Here is a 16,567-nt window from a genome sequence, read left to right as displayed (position 1 = left end):
TTTTTACTTTTGTAGAAACAGTCTCTCACTATGTTGCCCAGGCTCATCTCAAACTTCTGGGCTCAAGTAATTGGTCCGCCTCGGCCTCCCAAAGTGCTGAGATTACAGGCATGGGTCATTGCGCTTGGCAAAGTTAAAAGTTGTGCCAGGAAAATTATTTTTGGAGTATTTTGAAGAAAATTTTCAACACTTCATATCATGAGGAACTATTTTATTTATCTAATAGATAAGGAAAATTCGGAAACATGATCACAATGCCATCATCACATCTAAAAAATGTATAATAATTCACTTCAAACGATTTTTCTCTATAAATATTTTTACCATTAATTTTTTTCTTTGTAGCACACCCATGTACTCTTGGAGGGTATAAATTAGTGATTTTCCTGGAGAGATATGCCTACGAAGCAGGCAACTGGGGTGAGGAGTGGTTGAAGGGACTTCGCTACAAACAAAGGCGTCTTTGCTGCTCTAGCCCTCAGTGCTTTGAACTGTAACATCCTCAGTCTTCACAACACAATTTAGCTCTTCATTATGAATTACCTTTTATGCTCAACTTACGTTCAGTTTGCTCCCCAACTATGGTAAACGTGTTGGAGATAATGAATTTTTTTTTTTTTTTTTTTTTTTTTTTTTTTTTTGAGACAGAATCTAGCTCTGTCGCCCAGGCTGGAGTGCAATGGCGCAATCTTGGCTCACTGCAACCTCTGCCTCCCGGGTTCAAGCGAGTCTCTTGCCTAAGCCTCCCGAGTAGCTGGGATTACAGGTGCCTGCCACCACGCCTGGCTAATTTTTGTATTTTTGTGGAGATGGGTTTTCGCCATGTTGGCCAAGCTGGCCTTGAACCCTTAACTTCAGGTGATCCGCCCGCCTCGGCCTCCGAAAGTGCTCGGATTACAGGCATGAGCCACCGCACCCCGCCGATAACACCTACTTATCAAGCTTTATTTTACACTGAGCTAGAGTCAAGCTCTCGATCATTATTGCCTTCTTTGCAAAAATTCTTTGAAATCTCTCATCTCCGTTATTCATAGTTGTCTCCGGTAGCATTTCAGAATACATATAAAATTAAAAGATGAAATTAAGGATCCATTTTTAATTGAGAGATTTCTGGGTTTTTTTGTTTTTGTTTTTTTCAGATGGAGTTTCACTCTTGTCACCCAGGCTGGAGTGCAGTCGCGCAATTTCGGCTCACTGCAAACTCCGCCTCCAGGGTTCAAGCGATCCTCCTACCTCAGCCTCCCCAGTAGCTGGCATTACAGGTGCATGCCACCACACCTCGCTAATTTCTGTATTTTTAGTGGAGATGGGGTTTCACCATGTTGGCCAGGCTGGTCGCAAACTCCTGACCCCAGGTGATCCTCCCAGAGCCTTGGCCGCCCAAAGTGTTGGGATTACAGGCGTGAGCCACCGCACCCGGCCTCTGTTTATTTTTATAAGCAGGGAAAAATAAAGCTTTTTTTTTTTTTTGAGGAAATATTTTATGTTTGTTGTTTGGTCCGAGGGAAAATGTGCATGTACAAACAAGAGCATCAAGACACCTACATCAAAACGTCAAGTCCCTACTGAAGGAAGCCAGAGTGAAGAATTACCAGAGACTGTTGGCTGCATGTCCCTCACTCTTGCCGAAACAAAGAAAAAAGGCAACAAGAAAACCTGGAAAGTGAGCCGAGATCGCGCCACTGCACTCCTGCCTGGACGACAGAGCGAGAATCCGTCTCAAAAAAAAAAAAAAAAAAAAAAAAAAAAAAAAATCAGTTGAGAGACCATTAGGTTGAGCTGGCCCCAATCCGTCGAGTTCCTATGTCAGCAAACGGAAACAGTGCTCAGTGTGAACAGTAAATTCAGCTTAACCAACCTCTTTCTGCAAACGTCTTATAAAAGTAGTCCCCTCGACTCCCCCCCTTGGTGGAACCCAACTGCTTGCTGTCTGGAGCTGCCCAATTTGTGAATAGCTTTTTGCTCAGATAAACTTTAAAATTTTAATATCCGTAAATGTCTTTTAAGAGAATCCACCTGCGTGCCTTTCAGCAGGTCCCTTTGTCGGTGCTGAATGGAATGGGAAACCACAACAACATACAAGAGCAGGCCCTCTGTGTGGGTGCCATGACACTCTGTGCCAACAGTGCTAAGAAAACTCCCACAATCGCAAAGACCTCTTCTGCCTCTGAGCGCAGGAGGAACTCGCTTCTTCCAGGGGCGGTCAAGTGATCTTTGTGAAGCATTCAGATTTAAACCTAATCTTTAAAAATCTGGATTTCGATAAGTGATTTGCAATTTTAAATATTAGTCAATAGGATGGTATATCATACCATCATAATATACTATCACATAAGAGGAAGACCTTTTGTGTCAGTTAAAGAGAAAACGTAAAATCGTGCCAGGCTTGGTGGCTCACACCTATAATTCAAGCATTTTGGGAGGCCGAGGCGGGTGGATCATCCGAGGTCAGGAGTTTGCGACCAGCCTGGCCAACATGGTGAAACCCCATCTCTACTAAAAATACAAAAGCCGGGAGTGCTGGTGCACGCCTGTAATCCCAGCTACTCGGGAGGCTGAGGCAGGAGAATCGCTTGAACCCGGGAGGCGGAGGTTGCGGTGAGCCGAGATTGCGCCACTGCACTCCAGCCTGGGCAACAAGAGCGAAACTCCGTCTCAAAAAAAAAAAAAAAAGAAAAAAAAGTAGTCTCATTGGTTTCAGTAGCTGCTTAATCCCTTAAAAAGGATAGTAATAAAAATAACAATATTAAACACATATAGCACTGTTCTAAAGACTTCTGCACATGTGGACACTAATTGCTCACAGATAACCCACAGAGTTGGTGCTGTTCTTATCTTTATTTTACTGATGAGAAAACTGAAGAGCGTAGAAACTCACCCACAATCGCCAGCCAGTAAGCGGCCAGGATTGAAAACCGTAGGGTCGGGGGCCGAGACCCTCTCAGGCTTACAGCCTCTCAGGGAAAATGGTAATCGAACTTCATTTTGAAAAGGCCAGTGTTAAATATTCAGAAATGCCATATTGTTTGCAGATTTTTAGAATGCTAAGGTAATTACTTTAAGCAACTAAATAGAACCTAATAGGAATACTCCTAGAATCTACAGGTTTTGTGTATAGTTTTGTGTGTCGTATATCTTGATCTACTTCATTATCTACTGGGACATCAGAGGCAATTTGTTTCTTCAACTTTGTTTCCTTAACCTAGATCTGGGCATAGAATCATCATGATATTAAAAATTAAAAATTGAATTATTTGATCCCATGAATATTTGTAAAGAAATAAAATCCGTTGTTGTAAATAAAGTTTTATTGAAACAAGACTGCTTTAGAAAAAAACAAAAAACAGAAAACTTCACATCTGTGTGACAACTTTATTTCTCAGATCCACACAGTGTCTAATTTTATCCTAAATCTAAGCAAATCAAAATCAAGCAGATGCTATTATTATTATTATTTTTTTTTTTTTTTTTGAGACTGAGTTTCACTCTGTTGCTCAGGCTGGAGTGCGGTGACGCGATCTCGGCTCACTGCAACCTCCGCCTCCCTGGTTCAAGCGATTCTCCTGCCTCAGCCTCCCCAGTAGCTGGGATTACAGGCGTGCACCACCATGCCCGGCTAATTTTTGTATTTTTAGTAGAGACGGGGTTTCACCATGTTGGCCAGACTGGTCTCGAACTCCTGACCTCAGGCAATACACTCGCCTCGGCTTCCCAAAGTGCTAGGATTACAGGCGTGAGCCACCACGCCCGGCCTATTGTCAATATTTTACAGATGAGAGGTTGAAGCGCAGAAACGAAGTGCATTTCCCTAGATGGCTCGGCGAGTTGGAGGGAAAGGAGGGTCAAGAGCGCAGCTCTCCCAGCGCCAGGCTTTCATCCTCTTCGGAGGAAACCACTTTCCTCGTTGAATGTCTCCTGTTGTTTCCTTTTGTTTCTTTTTAAGGCACATTTCTAGAAGGATTCTTGACAATAGCCTTAGTTTGTCTGTGTCTTGGAGATGTGGAACTCATTTAAAGTGCATTTTTAGTAGTTTATACAATTATTTGTACATACTTGGGACTTTTCGTGGAGTGGAGCAGCGATGGAGCTGTGTGCTGCATTTGCATATCCGCATGGGCAATGAATAGTAATTAGGTGGTTGCCGAATTCGTTCAACTTGTGTGACTGTTGGGCAGGCCGACAAGGGCAGAGAGGTGCCCCCCGACTCTGACAGGAAACTAATGACAAAAACCTTAACCGAGAGAAAAATAGCTTCAGCCTGGGTAAAATGGTCCTAGTTCAGAGTAATTATCATTAGTAAGTGATTAGAGAGGAGCTTTCTAAAGTGGGCTGATGGGCTATTTGCATCTGAATCACAAGAGGCATTTGTTAATCCGGTGAGTTTCACCCTGGCTAGGCTTGAATCCGAAGCTCTGGGCTGGGATCATGAATGTATAACATCATCTAACTTCAAGAGGAAGCAATAAAATAAAATTAGTTAATGAAAGACAATTTGTAGTTGTTTTCGAATGTCTACAATCTTCAGTTTTAAAAACACGGTGGATAGAGCCGGAGCGACACTCCCCCTTGCCTAAGGAAGGGCTGCACTGACTGGCTTTCTTCCCAGGACGCGGTGTGGACAAAGGATCTTACGGTGAGATGAGAAACCTGACAACACACCGCAGTCCGGGATCAAGGCCCACACCCCCGCGCTCAGCCGCGGCCGTCCTTTCCGCAGGAAGCGAGGAGGATGGCACATCATCCTCAAAACTCCTGTTCCACACCCGAGCCGTCAGATCCTGTGACTCTACCTTCAAAAGAGAGAATCTGAGCACTTTTCACCTGCTCAGCTCAGCCCTGCTGCAAGAAAGCCATAGGCATTATGTAAGTGAGTAAGCAAGGCCAGTGTTTCAGTAAAACTTTATTTACGAAAAACAGGGAGGATGCCACCTTTCACCTGCAGGATGTAGTTTGCCAACCCCTGCTTTGGCCTAACTTATAAACAGAAAGGTTTTTTTCTTTCTTTTTTCTTTTTTTTTGAGACAGAGTGTCTCTCTTGTCACCCAGGCTGGAGTGCAGTGGGGCTCACCGCAACCCCCGCCTCTCAGGTTCAAGAGATTCTCCTGCCTCAGCCTCCTGAGTAGCTGGGATTACAGGTGAGCGCCACCACGCTCGGCTAATTTTTGTATTTTTAGTAGAGATGGGGTTTCACCATGTTGGCCAGGCTGGTCTCGAACTCCTGACCTCAAGTGATCCGCCTGCCTTGGTCTCCCAAAGTGCTGGGATTACAGATGTGAGCCACTGTGCCCCACTCAATTGATTTTTGACTGAAGTGTCAAGGTAAAGGGAAAACATAATCATTCAACAAATAGTGCTGAACAATTAGATATCCATAGGCCAGACATATGTTAAATATAAATAACACATATTTTCTATATAAACTCAAGCATTAGCTAACACACACACAACCTCAAAATAAACCACAGACCCAAGTGAAAAAATAGGGACCCATGTCCTCAGGATGTCCCGAGGGCTGTGACATGGGCAACTGGTCTCTCATGTTTGGCTCAGAATAAATCTCTTCATATATAAAAAAAGAATAAATAAGATTATAAAATGTCTAGAAGAAAACAGAGAGAAAAATTCCTTGTGTTTATAAGTTAGGCCAAAGCAGGGGTCGGCAAACTATGGCTGGCAGATAAAACAGGGCCCCGTGCCTATTTTTGCAAATAAAGTTTTCCTCAAACAGAATCATGCTCATTCACTTACATAATTGCCTGTGGCTTTCACACTATAGTGGCTGAGTTCAGTAGCTGCAACAGAGATCATATGAACCACAACATTTAAAAATACTCATGATCGCCGAGCGCAGTGGCTCATGCCTGTAATCCCAGCACTTTGGGAGGCCGAGGCGGCGGATCACCTGAGGTACGGAGTTCAAGACCAGCCAGACCAACATGGATAAATCCAGTCTCTACGAAAAATACAAAATTAGCCAGGCATAGTGGCGCATGCCTGTAATCCCAGCTACTCCGGAGGCTGAGGCAGGAGAATGGCTTGAATCTGGGAGTTGGAGGTTGCAGCAAGCCGAGATCGCGCCATTGCACTCCAGCCTGGGCAACAAGAGCGAAACTCCGTCTCAAAAAAAAGAAAATACTCATGATCTGGCCCTTTATAGAAAAAGTTTGCTGACCCCTGGGCGAGACGATTTCAAATGGAAGCACAGGTACATAACAAAGAAACTGTCAGAAGTGCCGGTACTGTCTTACGTGATTCTCTGGATCTCCACACTCCCACGTCTCTGAACCCACCTACTCTACTATCTCCCCCAATTCCCCCACCCAGCTCACGGCTCCGGGCGTGCTTTTGATGGGATTCAACGTAGCTGGCAATTCTTGCCTTAGGGCCTTTGCCCTGGACAGTCCTGGAACACTTTCTACCGATACTCACTAGGTCCTCACTTCCTTCCAGTCTCAGATCCGACTTCACTTTTGTAATGAGGCCTATATTTACCACCTGTCACCTTTGTCACTCATGCTGCCCACTCCCTCAACACCTATTCCAAGCCAGTTCTTTTTCTTTTTCTCTCCATAGCACTTACCATCTTCTCATATTCATTTAAACTTGCTTTTTATTTTTTGTTATTTATTTGTTTGTTTGTTTGTTTGTTTTGAGATGGAGTTTCGCTCGTCACCCAGGCTGGAGTGCAATGGTACAATCTCTGCTCACTGCAACCTCTGCCTCCCGGGTTCAAGCGAGTCCGCTGCCTCAGCCTTCCATGTAGCTGGGATTACAGGCACCCGCCACCACGCCCAGCTAAGTTTGTAGTTTTAGTAGAGACAGGGTTTCACCATGTTGCTCAGGCTGGTCTCGAACTCTTGACCTCAGGTAATCCGCCTGCCTCGGCCTCCCAAAGTGCAATGCTGGGATTACAGGTGTGAGCCACTGCGCCCGGCTAAACTTGCTTTTTAAAGTGTTTTTTATGATTAAAATGAGATGAACAAAGTATAATTTCATGAATCACAGTGTAGTGCCGTATAAAGAGGTTTTTTTTTTTTATAGCTTTTGTTGTTGTTTATTTCAATGCTCAAAAGGGGGAGAATAATGAGAACAGCTCTCACAGGGAATCCACTCCATGGAGGAGCGAGGTCCATTAATCACAGAGTAAGTGAGTTCTAATTTTATTGAAGTCTAGTTGGTCAGTTAGGATGGCAGCAGGCCTCTGTAGCCGTAAAGTTGAATCTAAGTGTGAGGTGTCTCTTTCTAGGTGTCCCTTTCTAGGAGAGGTTCTTTGGAGAGTGAATTTCAGCAATGCAGCATGGATCCACTGTGACACAAGGTCCCTGATGCCAGCCAGTGGTGCCAGTGTTGGTGGGTACGGCTTCAGAGACTTGCCTGAAGGTTGGCAGACAGTATTCTTGCCAGGGCCTGAACTCTCAATGTGCCTGTCAAAATCTCACATTTTCTGTGTTTGGGGTCCAGAGATTGAAGCCAACAACACATATGTGACCTGATAAAGTGTGACCCAGCATTCTCGTGGGGAAGATTACACTCCATGTTTTTATCACAGGAAAACGTTGTCACTCATGTAGCAAATTACGTGTTTGAACTCATTTCAAAGCTACATAATAAAGTCATTTTTCGGCCAGGCACGGTGGCTCACGCCCCTAATCCCAGCATTTTGGGAGGCCGAGGCAGGCAGACCACGAGGTCAGGAGTTCGAGACCAGCCTGGCTAACACAGTGAAACCCCATCTCTACTAAAAATACAAAAAAATTAGCCAGGCGTGGTGGCAGGTGCCTGTAATCCCAGCTACTTGGGAGGCTGAGGCAAGAAAATCGCTCGAACCCAGGAGGCGGAGGTTGCAGTGAGCCGAGATTGCGCCATCGCACTCCAGTCTGGGGGACAAGAGCAAAGCTTCGTCTGAGAAAAAAAAAAAAAGTCTTTTTTCAACTCCCACCTTTCCAAAAGGTAAGCTCTATGACTGTGGGAACTGTTATCTTACAAAGCACTAAGGGTACTTTTCATGTTGGAGATGCTTCCTGTGTATTTTATCATACTTAGCTTTCACGGAGACATTTAGCTAGTGCCTATTATTTGCTTTGATAGAAAAGTATTATCCCTATGTATCATTATCTAGCTTAATAATTGCTACAATTTACGACATGCCCGTGAAGAGGCCAGGTGTAAAGCCCCACATCATCTTATTCAACAGTCACAGTAACCTGGACACATCAACTGTTAGCACAGTGTTGCAGAGTCACCTGGTAATTTGCTGAGGATCACACAGTTCACTAAATTGCAGACGAAATATTCAAACTGGATCCCTCATGATGTCCTTGCTTTGTTCAGTGCTTTACATTCCGGAGACACTAAACTCCAGAACATCGGCAGGCATCCACTCACAACAGCAACATAACTGTCTCTAAAAATGCCGATAGAATTTTATTTGAGGTTCGCCAATTTCTTTATATTGATACCTGGAAAATGTAAGTATTAAATTTAAAGAGTATACTAAATAAATTATTATGTTACTATATTAATTCATTATTTGTTGGTGTATAAATTGCAAAGGACCAAAATGCCTTTTCCAAAACCCTTGAGGTCAGATATTTAGAATTCAGAGTGTTTTTTTGTTTTGTTTTGTTTGAGATGGAGTCTTGCTGTATTGCCCAGGCTGGAGTCAGTGGTGCAATCTCAGCTCACTGCAACCTCTGCCTCCCAGGTTCAAGTGATTCTCCTGCTTCAGCCTCCGGAGTAGCTGGGACTACAGGTGTGTGCCACCACACCCAGCTAACTTTTGTATTTTTAGTAGAGATGGGTTTCACCATGTTGGCCAGGCTGGTCTCCATCTCTTAACCTTGTGATCCGCCCTCCTTGGCCTCCCAAAGTGTTGGGATTACAGGCGTGAGCCCCCGCACCTGGCCTCAGAGTGTTTTTTAGAGACAGGAGACAATCCATGCACCATCTATCAGTTCTCCTAAGATGGATTTGGGGCAATGTTTTATCATTATACATATTTCTGCAGGAGAATGTATAAGTATTCATACTTAATGGGATATATAAAGATTGTAGAAAGCTTTGCATATGTTTTGCTACCAAATGAGGTCAGAGAAGTTTTGGTCTCAAGCCCCTCAGCCTGCCAGCTCTGTTTCCTCTGGCAAATTATTAAACCATCACGTGCCTCAGTTTCCCAATCTATACAAGTGGTATCTACATTCTCGCATGGCAAAGATGTTTAAGGTAGTATATGCATGGATGTAAAGAGTTAGGCTGGGCATGGTGACTCACACCTGTAATCCCTGCACTTGGGGAGGCCGAGACAGGTATATCGCTTGAGCCTAGGAGTTCAAGACCAGCCTAGGTAACATAGTGAGGCCCTGTTGCTAAACAGGTAGAAAAATTAGCCAGGTGTGATGGCATGCCTGCGGTGCCAGCTACTTGGGAGGCAGAGGCAGGAGGATTGTTTAAGCCTGGGAGGTTGAGGCTGTAGTGAGTGGAGGTCGTGCCACTGCATTCCAGTTTGAGCAACAGAGTGAGACCCTGCCTCAAAAAAAAAAAAAAAAATTAGACTTTAGTAACTGCACACAGTAAGTGCTCAATAAGTGCTGGCAAAGGGTATATGTGTTCTGTGGCAGGAAATGAGAATGATCAACAGGCTTTTCTTCAGTAAAATGTTAGAATACTTAGTTCTCTGACAGAATTACAAAATAATTCCACTCTTCATAATATAGAGCTTTTGTTTAATTTGTCTTAACTTATAATTTATGGAATATCAAGAACACCTAAAAGAGTGCCTCCAGGGTCAGTTTTTCTTTTAATGCCATTTCCTTGCTTCTTTTTGATTCACAAATAAACCACTCAATATGCCTCTTAAGAAGCCTGTTTCTCATTATCTCATCCCTGTCTGTATTAACATAATCTATTATTTATTCTCAGACCAAATTACCATAATATTTGATGTTTCAGCTAGGTTAGTGACTTGCGGCCAGGACTAGAATACACTGCTGAAAGTGGTTTCAGCATTTTAACGATTCATGCTATCCTGGATGCAGCAGAGACTCTGCCATCCTTTTGATCCTGAAGTGAACAAAGTAAAATCGATGTAAACTATGTCAAAACCTTCCTGAGGTTAGACACGCAATCTCTGAGCAATGTTAAGCTGTGGTAGAAAAGGTGCAGCCCTCTCTGCCTCTGCTAGCCCGTCACTAGCCACCTGGCTGGCTCTCAAAGCTCCTTTTTGAATGCAAATGCTGGGACAGCCTGAGGCGCTTTTTTTTTTTTTTTTTTTTTTTTTGAGATGGAGTCTTGCTCTGTCACCAGGCCGGAGTGCAGTGGCGTGATCTTGGCTCACTGCAAACTCTGCCTCCTGGGTTCAAGCAATGCTCCTGTCTCAACCTCCCAAGTGACTGGGATTGCAGGCGCCCGCCACCACTTATTTTTAGTAGAGATGGGGAGTTTCGCCATGTTGGCCAGGATGGTCTCGATCTCCTGACTTCGTGATCCGCCCACCTCACCCTCTGAAAGTGCCGGGATTACAGGCTTGAGCCACCGTGCCCAACCGAAGCCTTTTTTATTTCTATTTTTATTTTTTTGAGACAACGTTCCCTCTGCCTGGAATATTTGGGTCCTCCCTCCACCACCATCCCCCCTCCTCACCCAGCTTCCTGTGTCTTTCATTTCCCAGCCTAATTAGAAGTTCCATCAGCAAAGCCTCCCCTGAGTCCACATGTGTGGTTTGGATGCCTCTCTTAGCACACAGCGTAAACCTCGATTTTACTGTTGATTCACCTTTGGGCCCAGCATGTTATTACTGGGCTGTTTACATGTCTGTCTTGCTTAGATAGTGAGAGGAACCAGATCTATCTTCTTCCAGGTTGCATTCCCAGAGCTTAACAAAGCACCTGGCACGTGGCAGTCGTGATTTGTTAAGTAAATGAACCTCTGAAAGGTTCTCTTGAGTGGAAGAATAGCATAATACCATTGCCCTATAGAGTTATGATAACAAAATAAGGTGCTGTATATGAATATGCTTATGTATCAAATGCTTAGCAGGCAACGGGCATTCAATAAATCTTACTGGAATATGAAATCTGCACTTTCTCGGAGTCACAATATCACAGCTTTGTAGTTTTGCTGTAGATTCAGTTCAAACGACTATTCGGTCCACAGATATTATACACGCTAATGCTCCTTTCACTCTACACGCCAGTTCTTTTGTTTGTTTGCTTGTTTGTTCAATGGATTGGAAAATACGCTGAAAATATAAACACCCTTTTAGTATGGTTGGGTGCCTGACTGCTCTTCTAATTTTTGAATGCCTTAAACTGTTGTTGGGCTCAGAAGATGATCCTGCCGTCCCCTGGCTTGCTGAGGACTTGGAGCAAAGGGCCTGGGAGGGCCTTGGAGGGCCTCGGAAGCAAAGTTTCTGACCTTCTCCTCACCTTCCTTCTCCTGCTAACCTTTCTTCCCCCAGGCTGACCATAGAAACTAGGAAACTAGGGCCGGGTGCGGTGGCTCACACCTGTAATCCCAACACTGTGGGAAGCTGAAGCGGGTCGATCACCTGAGGTCAGGAGTTCGAGACCAGCCTGTCCAACATGGCAAAACCTGGTCTCTACTAAAAATACAAAAATTAGCCGGGTGTGGTGGTGCACGCCTGTAATACCAGTTATTCGGGAGGTTGAGGCAGAAGATTCACTTAAGCCTGGGAGGTAGAGGTTGGAGTGAGCTGAGATTGTGCCACTGCACTCCAGCCTGGGCAACAGAGTGAGACTCTGTCTCAAAAAGCAAACAAACGAGGAAACTAAAATCCCTCTTCCCCAAGGCGAGTCCATAGAAACCAGAACCATTCTCCCCGAAAGCTAGCCTTAAAACCTAAAAAAATTACTCCAATCTTCCCCTGCCTTTCTGTGTAAGAGTTGGCCATAAAGAAACTATTTGGTCTATTTTGCCTGCACGGAGGTCATAAACCCGCATTCCAGAAGGGCCCTGCCCCATACCCAGGAGGAAGGGACACTGCACGCTGCACGGAGAGGCCGAGAATAATCTGGACAGACAGGCCTTGCTGGGTATCTGCACTCAGTCTGTTAGCATTAGATCTTCCCCTTTTGTTCACTCACATTTCTACAAAGATGTCCCCTAATCACCCAGCCTAAGCATAAAAACAGACAGTTTTCTGGGGGCCTCCGGGACTTCATTTCTGAAGGTTACTTTGTCACGTAAAAAAACTTTGATCAGATAAATATGTTATGCTTTTCTCTGGTTAACCTGTCTTTCATTACAGGAGTGTCAGCCAGGAGCGTATGATGGGGAAGTAAGGGGTCATACTCTTTTCACCCCACAGTTTTTTGCAAACACATTTTGTTCAATAAAACCCTAGAACTCATTTTGTAAAGCACATTTTCTATTATTTTCTAAGTAAACATATTTTACAGAAAGTTAGAGCCATTCAGTTCTGATTTATTTATACTCAGGAAACAATGGACAACCCGCTTTATGAAGTCATAATAGTTCATTATTATTACATGTATACACAATATGTTCCTTCTATCAGTGATAATAGTTTATTATTATTTCATGTATACACAATATGTTCCTTTCATCAGTGGGAACCACTGGGTGAAACTATGATAAAGAACAAGATATATGCGTAGTCTCCAAGTATCTCCCCATAAATTGCTTATCAATAACAAAGGAAAAACAGTAACTTGCCTGTTGAGAAATTAAGCAGACACCACCTTAACCAAGTGCTCAAAGAGAACACCACCTTGGAAGGCATCACCATCACATGCTTTTGATTCGATGCATGGTGAAGGTGACAACATCACTATAGTTGTATTTCTGCCAAAAATGCACAACCTGAATCTAATCCCAAGGAAACATCGCACAAACCCAAACTGAGACATTCTACAAAATAACTGGCCTGGACTCTTCAAAAAGGTCAAGGTCAAGAAACACAAGGAAAGGCCAAGGAACTTTCTTTTTTGTTTTTTTGAGACAGAGTTTCACTCTTGTTGCCCAGGCTAGAGTGCAATGGTGCAATCTTGGCTAACTAACCTCCACCTCCCGGGTTCAAGCGATTCTCCTGTCTCAGCCTCCCCAGTAGCTGGGATTACAGGGGCATGCCACCACACCAAGTGATTTTGTATTTTTAGTAAAGACAGGGTTTCACTATGTTGGCCAGACTTGTCTCGAACTCCTGACTTCGTGATCCACCCGCCTCGGCCTCCCAAAGTGCTGGGATTACAGGCGTAAGCCACTGCACCCAGCTGGCCAAGGAACTTTCTATATTAAAAGGTACTAAAAAGACATGACAATTGTTATATAATATAATACATGATCTTAAATTAGATCCTCAACCTGGGGGAGAGGGGAGGTGGTTGCTATAAAGGACATTACCAGGAAATGGACAGAATTTGAAATGTAGATTATGGATCAGATAATAGGCTTTTAAAAATCAAAATTAAATTTGACAACCATATTTATTGTATTTATGTAAGTAAATACCCTTGTTCTTGGGAAATAAACACTGAAATATTTATGAGTAAATGTATATATTTTTAGCTTATTCTCAAGTGGTAAGGCAAAAAATAACAGAGAGGCAGAGAGAGTGTACCTGCCCAAGAGAGACAGAAAGAGATCATGTGGATGAAAGTGACAAAATGTAAAAGATATATGGGAGTTCTTTGTTCTATTCTTGCAAATTTTCTGTGAGTTAAAAATTATATCAAAATGAAACATTACCTAAAAAATGCCCTCCACTGAAATAAACTTTATACAATTTGATGTTAGGCACTCCAGTATAATGGCTGAATGGCAAATTATTCATTAGTTAGAGCCTCTATCAGTTGCTGTGTAATAAATATATTTCAACTTGGTGGTCTAAAACAAACAAAAAAATTGTTTTTTCTATGATCCTGAGGGTGGACTGAGTTCAGCTGGGCAGTTCTTCTGCTCCACAATGCATAGGCTGAGGGTATTCATTCTGTTGCATTTAGCTGGAAGCTCAGCTGGGCTGGAACATACACGATGGGCATTCTTTCCCTAAGATATCCTTCATTAGTAGTTCAGCCTCAGCTTCTTTACAGATAAAAGGTGGCTCCTAGAGGGAATAGCAAAAGTTGCTCGTTTTCTTAATGCCTGAACTCAAAGTCCTAGAATGTCTCTTTCATGGCATTCTATTATTTGAGGCAAATCACAGCACAGCCCATACTCAAGTAGAGAGAGAATGGAATCTGAACTTGGAGTGGCTTCCCAGGGCTGAGAAGAATTGTTGGCAGCCGTATTTTAAGACTATTGACCACAGAGCCCAAATAAAATAATTTAGATGGTTTCAAATGTCCTTCTTTATGAGTATAATTTAGGTACATTTGCATATGAAATAAATGTCAAATTTTTAAATTTGAATGGAAGTTAATATAACTTGTGTATATGGATTCAGAACCATCATTTATAATTGCAGATCAAATGCAGTTCATTATACATTACTTTTTCGTTATAAAAGTGTCAGGGTGTTCTGGCTTGATCCAGTTCTTAGGATTTAAACTTGTTTGGTTCAGGTCAGCTATGGGGAGACTATTTTTATAAAGAACCTTTGAATAAAAGGGAAACAGGAGTGCTTGTGCAGCCTCGTGGGGGAAGGAGGATGGGCTGGCTCAGGTGTCTGACTCATGTATTGCTCCACTGCCCTGGCCCCGTGGGCTCGCGTTGAAGACTTCCTTCACTTTTCCCTCAGAATCTAGCTATTAAAATTCCTGTGTAATGGGTGCCTGTCACATTGCCCAGGCTAATCACTGTTACAACGGGTAAGTGATGCCCTGCTAAACCTCAATCATCCTCTCACAAGACCTGTGACGCCTGTCATTTTTTAGCATTCTGCCCTCTCAGCTCAGAAGCATTGTACTGGCTGAGAGAATGTTTCGAACATCTCTGAGGTCCACACAATGATAGCATTGCAATTTTATGTCATTTAAGTTTTCTATCAACCATAAATATTACAGAAGGCTTATAAACGTCAAAGACATGAATGGCATTTCTGTTTCATCCTAAGAGTACTGATTTTTTTGTTTTAACATATCTTTACTATGAAAAATTTAAAATATACACAAAAGTAGAAAAAAATAGTACAACATTCCTAATGTATCCATCACCCAGCAGCAACAATTATCAACAGATGACAAATCAGGTTTTATCCATGCCCTTTCATTCACCTTTACCCAGATACCTGCTGGATTTTTTCTTTTCTTTTCTTTTCTTTTTGAGACAGGGTTTCTCTCTCGTCACCCAGAGTAGAGTGCAATGGCACAATCTCGGCTCACTGAAATCTTCGCCTCCCAGGTTCAAGTGATTCTCCTGCCTCAACCTCCTGAGTAGCTGGGATTACGGGCATGCACCACCACACCTGTCTAATTTTTGTAATTTTAGTAGAGATGGGGTTTCACCGTGTTGGCCAGGCTGGTCACGAACTTCTGCCCTCAAGTAATCCGCCCGCTTCGGCCTCACAAAGTGCTGGGAATATAGGCGTGAGCCACCATGCCTGGCCCCTGCTGGATTTTTTCAAAAGCAAATTCCAGACATCATAATTTTATCGATAAAAATGCCAGTATGGGCCAGGAGAGGTGGCTCATGCCTGTAATCCTAGCACTTTGGGAGGCCGAGGCGGGCACATCATTTGAGCCCAGGAGTTTGAGACCTGCGTGGGCAACATGGTGAAATCCCATCTTTATAAACAATATGAAAGTTAGCCAGGTGTGGTGGTGTGCACCTATAGTCTCAGCTGCTGGGGAGGCTGAGGTGGGAGGATCGCTTGAGCCCAAGAGGTTGAGGCTGCAGTGAGCCGAGATCCTGCCACTCCACTCCAGCCTGGGTGACAGAGTGGGACCCTGTCTAAGAAAGATAAAAAATAAAAAAAGTCAGTATGTATTATTCAGAGAAAAGGTCTTTTATTTTATTTATTTATTTATTTTTTGAAACAGAGTCTTGCTCTGTTTCCCAGGCCGGAGTGCAGTGGTGTGATCTCAGCTCACTGCAAGCTCCGTCTCCCGGGTTCACACCATTCTCCTGCCTCAGCCTCCCGACTAGCTGGGACTACAGGCACCCGCCACCACGCCCGGCTAAGTTTTTGTATTTTTAGTAGAGACGGGGTTTCACCATGTGTTAAGCAGGATGGTCTTAATCTCCTGACCTCGTGATCCGCCCGCCTCGGCCTCCCAAAGTGCTGGGATTACAGGCGTGAGCCACCACGCCGGGGCGAGAAAAGAACTTTTAAAACATTAACTACAAGATTATTTTTTACTTTGAACAATTAATAATTTATTAATATTATTTAATATCTAGATAATAGATAATAGTAGATATTCACATTTTTCTGATAATCTCAGAAATATCTTTTTGTGCCAGGCAGGGTGGCTGACGCCTGTAATCCCAGTGCTTTGGAAGGCCAAGGCGGGCGGATCACCTGTGGTGTTCGAGGCCATCCTGGCCAACATGGCAAAACCCCGTCTCTACTAAAAATACAAAAAATTAGCCACGTGTGGTGGCGCGTGTCTGTAGTCCCAGCTACTCAGGAGGCTGAGGCAGGAGAATC

Source organism: Nomascus leucogenys, chromosome 7b (genome assembly GCF_006542625.1).
Source record: "Nomascus leucogenys isolate Asia chromosome 7b, Asia_NLE_v1, whole genome shotgun sequence".
Classification (NCBI taxonomy): domain Eukaryota; kingdom Metazoa; phylum Chordata; class Mammalia; order Primates; family Hylobatidae; genus Nomascus; species Nomascus leucogenys.
Note: the sequence above shows the minus strand (reverse complement) of the source record.